This window comes from Neolamprologus multifasciatus, chromosome 15, assembly GCF_963576455.1.
Source record: "Neolamprologus multifasciatus chromosome 15, fNeoMul1.2, whole genome shotgun sequence".
In the NCBI taxonomy this organism is placed as follows: domain Eukaryota; kingdom Metazoa; phylum Chordata; class Actinopteri; order Cichliformes; family Cichlidae; genus Neolamprologus; species Neolamprologus multifasciatus.
The window spans coordinates 38,247,827-38,254,906 of record NC_140453.1 but is presented as its reverse complement, the minus strand read 5'-3'; the positions used below and the strand labels follow the sequence as shown (position 1 = coordinate 38,254,906).

General features: G+C 36.1%; 1 pseudogene; it reads left to right on the top strand.

The window, feature by feature from the left end:
• Positions 1 to 2,821: 2,821 nt before the first annotated feature.
• LOC146502714 (uncharacterized) lies at positions 2,822 to 6,544 on the top strand (annotated as a pseudogene).
• Positions 6,545 to 7,080: the final 536 nt, after the last annotated feature.

The window sequence follows — 7,080 nt, the reverse complement described above, 5'->3', positions numbered from 1 at the left end:
TAGTGATGTTTATTTACAAAGTGTTTATTCACTTTGTAAATAAACATCACTAGCAAAACAGGCAATGAGGGATGACAAATAACTAAAGAAACCTAAACTGGGAAAACTAAATAACAAACCTGAGATGATACCAAATGGGGTGAGTGGCAGAGAGATGCAGACAAGGAACAGGACACCATGGAACACAGACGAAGGAGGGCAACACACCTGGGAGAAACCAGAGCTGACGGGACAGGGGAAACGTAAGCTGAACACACTCACATGAGACGGGGACCTTTAGAATAAAACAGGAACCTCAGACACAGAGACCCAGACAAGACACTGGACTAAACAGACAGATTCACAAACAGACAGATTCACAAACAGACAGTGTGACACCATGGACAGACAGAACACAGAAGTGGGACCAGGGCAGGCACAGAACAGAAACCTAACAAATGGCAAATCATAACAGAATACATACTCAGAATAAACAAAAGCATAAAGAAACACAAAACACTGAGTCGGCAGACCATGACAGAAGTACTGATTCAACTTCCTTACTCAAGTAAAGTTTTAAAATTTACTCCAAGTAAAAAGGTAAAAAACTAGCTCCTTGAAGAACATTTCTACCAGCTATTCTTCTGGATAGCTAATTGAACCTTGTGCTATATTAATGTAATGATAAAATAATATTAGTAGACAGGGATACAAATGTAATTTTAGTCTAAATGTTAATTCTAATAAAGGTATTTAGCTTGAATCAGTTAAGTAGAACATGAGCAGGGAAAAAGAATAGCGAGGGTGTGGGGGAACCCGAAAAATCAGTTGTGTCTATTGAGAGCTCCAGTAGATTGTCTTAATGTAGAGGTTGTGATCAGCTGATCTAAATCCATAACATTACAGCAAACTAACTTGTTTATCCTGCACTAACTTGAAGAGGATTTTAGTGCAGCCTTTAAATAACACAGGTAGTCTACCTCAGTTTGTTTTGCAGCACATTTCTCAATATGAAAAAGCAATAATATCACATGTACAGACCCAATATCTGATTTAAAAACATGAGGACTTACATTTCCAGTTCATCAAATCCAAGTGAGCAGTCCTTATCTTTAAATCTAACCTCTCTTCTTCCTCTCCGGTCCTGTCTTTCTTATCTTTCTCCATCCATGGACACGTGGAGTAGTCCATGTTTTTGTCCTGGACTATCCTGAACAGCACTCCCTTTCAATGTGTTACTGTTTAGGTCCAAATCGGTTTGATGTTTGAAGCCTGTTTTGAAAATGTAAAGAGTAGAAAGAACAGATATTTATTTAAAAATATAGGGAGTAAAAGTAAAACGTTGTCAGAAAACAAACTACTCAAGTAAAGTACAGATACCTTAAAATTCAAAGCATTATTCATTACTTCCTTTAAGGTGGCAGCACTCAACTTGACCCACTTATGTTATTTATCTCAGCACATTGTAGGCCAAGCTCCAACCTTTCTTTTATCTCATAAATAGGGTAGAGTCTTTACCTTACAGTGTGTAAAGTTTTGATTTGGCACTGTATAAATAAAATTGAATTGAAATACAGACAAGTGATCAGTTACAAGTCACCAGCTTTTCAATTGGCTGTCTTTTTAAATGTTACTTTTCCTGCACTTCTATTATGGCAGATCTGTGAAGCAGCTCTCTGTAAGTCAGAGGTTCATTAATGCTGAGCTCAGGCTCACAGGCTCACATCGCCTCTCTAGCTCACAATCTGGGAGCATATTACTCAGTCTTTAAGCATGACATTAGTCAACTGGCGCTGTACTGCTGCAAGTACATGTTCATGTTTTTTTCAGTAGCTGTCATAAGTGGCTCATATTGGAGCTGTGTAAAAAATAAAATGTTATCCGTGACTGGAAACAGCTGTGATTGCTCAGCTTATTGCTTTCATCCACTGGTAGAAAGGAGTTACCTGAAGCAGGTAGCCAAAAAACTCACTGTGTGAGATTTACTGGAGTATATGGTATCTAACTAGAAGCCAGAGCGATGTCACAATCTTTTATTTATTCATAAGTATCCTACTGTGCCAAGCCAAAATTTATACTGTGTACATCACCTTTAGTGCCACAGCACTAAATCACAAGTGATTTATGGAATCCCGAAAACAAATGGTGAGAGAAAATAATGAAAACTTTATTTTCAGGGCCCGCCGTCATGTTAAATAAGCCATTGATTCAGACAGAAATACAATTTTAAAGCACATTTTAGAGTACATTTAATGTATTATAATTCAATTCAATTTTATTTATACAGCGTCAAATCACAACAACATTTGCCTCAAGGCGCTTTAGATCCTACAATAATACATACAAACAAAAACCCCTATGAGCACTGGTCATCTACTGCGACCGGTTTTGGGTAAGAGAAGGAACACGGGACAAAAGACATGCTGTGGAAGAGAGCCAGAGATGAATAATAAGTAATGATTCAATGCAGAGAGGTCTATTAACACATAGTGAGTGAAGAAACACTCAATGCATCATGGGAATCGCCCAGCAGTCTACACCTACTGCAGCATAACTAAGGGAGGATTCAGGGTCACCTGATCCAGCCCTAACTATATGCTTTAGCAAAAAGGAAAGTTTTAAGCCTAATCTTAAAAGTAGAGATAGTGTCTGTCTCCCGAATCCAAACTGGAAGCTGGTTCCATAGAAGAGGAGCATGAAAACTGAAGGCTCTGCCTCCCGTTCTATTTTTAAATATTCTAGGAACAACAAGTAAGCCTGCAGTGCAAGAGTGAAGTGTTCTAATAGGGTGATGCGGTCATTAAGATAAGATGGGGCCTGATTATTTAAGACCTTGTAGTTTATGACAGAGGAGATTTCTACTGTCAAACTGCAGCAGAAAGCCATCCTGGACCTGGTTGAGGAAGTTAAGGCTCTCCGCATCCAGAACGCCGAGAAGGATCGGCGGCTGGCGTACCTGGAGAACAGAGTGGCGGATTTGGAGCAGTACACCCCGATGAACGATGTCATCATCACGGGGCTTCGCATCAAACCCCGGTCATACGCCCGGGCGGTCGCCGCCGACAATGTAGGAGGGCCAGGAGAGGAAGATGTCAACTCCACGGAACATCAAGTGGTTACCTTTCTACGGTCCAAAGGTGTGGAAGTGGATTATAACAACATTGAGGCTTGCCACACTCTACCCCGAAAAAATGACAGTGACAAACCAGCCATCATTGTGAGATTTGCAAACAGAAAACACAAAACAGCACTGTTAAAACAAGGAAAGAAACTGAAAGGATCCGATGTCTTCATGAATGAACATCTGATAAAAAGAAATGCGGACATTGCCAGGAAGGCACGTTACTTGAAGAAACAGGGAAAAATTCAAAATACATAGACCACCAACTGCAAAGTATTCATTAAACTCAATGGAACACCGGAACAAGCCAAAGTGTTGGCCATCAGAAATATGGAGGAGCTGGACAAATACTGAGGTTCAACTTACTCTGGAGGTATGAATACACATGTGACGTGACACACAACACAACACATGGCACAGTCTAAAAGAACTTCATCTGCATCCGACAACAATATCAATATAACTCATTGGAATTCTCTTTATGATAATCTTGAACTGAAAACATTTCGATACACAGACCATAATGTTCTAGACTTAGAAAAGGATATAGACCCGGAAAATAATTTCTTCTACAACATCAGCAGTAACTGCTGCTATTTCACTGATGAACAGTTTAAGCACACCATCAACACGGAAAATAAATTATCAATAATCCATTTTAATAGCAGAAGTCTGTATGCCAACTTCAACAATATAAAGGAATATCTAAATGAGTTGACAATTCCATTTGGAATTATTGCCATTTCTGAAACATGGATCAATGCGGAGAAAGGACTGGACTTTGGACTGGAGGGATATGAAGTGAATTTTGTAAATAGAAGGAACAAGAGTGGAGGGGGAGTAGCTGTGTATGTGGATAAAAACCTAAATTACAAGGTGGTAGAAAGCTTGACAACTGTAATTGATAATTTATTAGAATGTATAACAATTGAAATTTTTAAGGAAAAAGAGAAAAATGTAATAATTAGCTGTATATATAGAACACCTGGCTCTAGTATTCAAGTATTTAATGACTTCATAGAGGAAATGTTCTCTAAAACAAATCAAAAAGTTATGTTTATCTGTGGGGATTTTAATATTGACCTGTTGAATCCGAAAAAGCATAAAATGACCGACGAATTCTTAAACACTATGTACAGTTTGAGTTTACATCCTAAAATAACCAGGCCTAGTAGAATTACACCACATTGTGCCACCTTACTTGACAATATTTTCACTAACAATATGGAAAACAACATTGTGTGGAATATTAATTAATGACATCAGTGATCACCTACCAGTTTTTGCAGTTTATGACACTAATTATAAGAAAAATCAGCATGAAGAACAACTGAGATACAGACGTGTAAGGACAGAAGAAACTATGAATGCACTTAAGAATGATCTATTAAATCAGGACTGGGACAATGTGTACAAAGAAACTGATATTGATATTGCATATGGCATATTTTTAAGAATATTCATGGAATTGTACGATAAAAACTGTCCAACAATAAAATACAACAGAAAGCACAAATATTCAGATAGACCATGGATCACTAAGGGTTTACAAAATGCATGTAAAAAGAAAAATACACTCTATAGGGAATTCCTAAAACAACGAACAAAAGATGCTGAAAATAAATATAAAAAATACAAAAATAAGTTGACCAATATTATACGTGTATGTAGAAAGGACTATTATAGTAAAATATTGAACAACAATAAACATAATATGAAGGGAATATGGGATGTTTTAAATGGTATCATTAAAAATAATTCTGGACAGCAAAGTTATCCTCAATACTTTATCGACAATGGCAATATTATGGAAAACACTGCTGATAAGGTCAACAGCTTTAATCATTATTTTGTAAATATTGGACCAAAACTGGCAGAACAAATTCCTGAGTCACTGCCATCAGTAGACTGTAGTGAAAACCTGATTGATAGGAACCCTAACTCAATGTTCCTCACATCAGTGGAGGAAAAAGAAATAATTGGCATTGTACACATGTGTAAATATAAAACATCAACTGATTGTAATGATATTGACATGAAAATTGTCAAGAAGGTCATTGAAGGAATTGTAGGACCTCTAACATATATTTGCAACTTATCATTTCAGACGGGAAAAGTGCCAAACAAAATGAAAATAGCTAAAGTTGTGCCGCTGTATAAAACTGGGGATAGACGCCACTTCACAAACTACAGGCCTGTTTCTTTACTACCACAATTCTCCAAAATCCTAGAAAACCTGTTTAATAAACGATTAGACAAATTCTTAGATAAATATAAATTACTCTCTGACAGTCAATATGGATTCAGATCAAAAAGATCAACATCTCTGGCATTAATCGAATCAATTGAGGAGATTACGAATGCTATAGATCAGAAACAGTATGCAGCTGGAGTATTTCTGGATCTCAAGAAAGCATTCGACACAATCAATCATGACATATTAATTAATAAACTGGAACGGTACGGGATCAGGGGGGTTGTACTGCAATGGGTGAAAAATTATTTAAGTGACAGGAAACAATTTGTGAAGCTGGGTGTCCATTCCTCATCATGCTTGGACATTGCTTGTGGTGTTCCACAAGGCTCTGTACTGGGTCCAAAATTATTTATTATTTATATAAATGATATTTGTAAGGCATCTGATATATTAAAATTAGTATTATTTGCAGATGACACAAATATTTTTTGTTCTGGGGGGAATCTAAAGGAGCTGCTGGATACAATTACTTCAGAAATGTGCAAAATTAAAAAATGGTTTAACAGGAACAAACTATCGCTAAATCTAAGTAAAACTAAAATAATCTTATTTGGGAATTCCCTTAGAAATGCACAAGTGCAGATTCATATAGATGGTGTGGAAATTGAAAGAGTACTTGAACATAAGTTTCTTGGTGTGATTATAGATGATAAATTAAACTGGAAGTCTCATATAAATCATATACATAACAAAATTTCAAGAAGTGTCTCAATCTTGAGTAAAGTAAAACACATTCTGGACCACAAATCACTCCACATTCTCTATTGTTCCCTGATTGCACCGTATTTGAATTACTGTGCAGAGGTGTGGGGCAATACTTACAAATGTTCGCTATCATCAATCTTTATATTACAAAAAAGGGCCATAAGGATAATCCATAAAACTGGTTACAGAGATCATACAAATCCACTATTCTTAAAATCAAAAATTCTCAAATTCACAGATCTGGTTCATTTTCTCACTGCACAAATTATATATAAAGCAATAAATAACCTGCTTCCTGACAATATTCTAAAAATGTTTTCTAAAAGGGAACGGGGATACAATTTGAGGGGGGAATTAAATTTAAAACATCCTCGTATCCGTACAACATTAAAAAGTTTTTGCATCTCTGTGTGTGGAGTGAAACTGTGGAACAGACTAAGTAAAGATATAAAGCAATGTCCGAGCATGGCACAGTTTAAAAAGCGGTTTAAGGAGATGGTTTTTACAGGGTACAGGGAGGAGGTAGAGATTTGATAGGGTGTTCTTGTCTAATATTTTCATGTGTGTGCGGGTGCACGGGTATGTTGGTATGGGTAGGTTGATATCCTTTGAGGTGTTAATGGGGTTATTGAAAATGTGTATATGTGCGTATGTGTAAATACGTATGTATGGATAGATAGAAACATATATGTATATATATTAAAAATAAAAAATAAAAAAATAAAATAAAATAAATAAATAATAAAAAAAAGAATAATAATTTAAAAAAAAATAAAAAAATACACATGACATATAATGTGATTGCAAGGAGGTATTTCGGTAGTCTATAAATTACTAGATAGTGGAAAAGGGGTGGGATTAAATAAGCTCATGCTTCTTCCTGCTCCTTTTTGAACATAAAAGATATTTGTAGTTGTGGTTGCTCGTTTTCTTTTTGTTTTGCTTTGTTTATTTGTCTCTTTTAATTCTATGTTGTTGTACTTTTTTAACATGTTCAAAATAAAGATTCAATCAATCA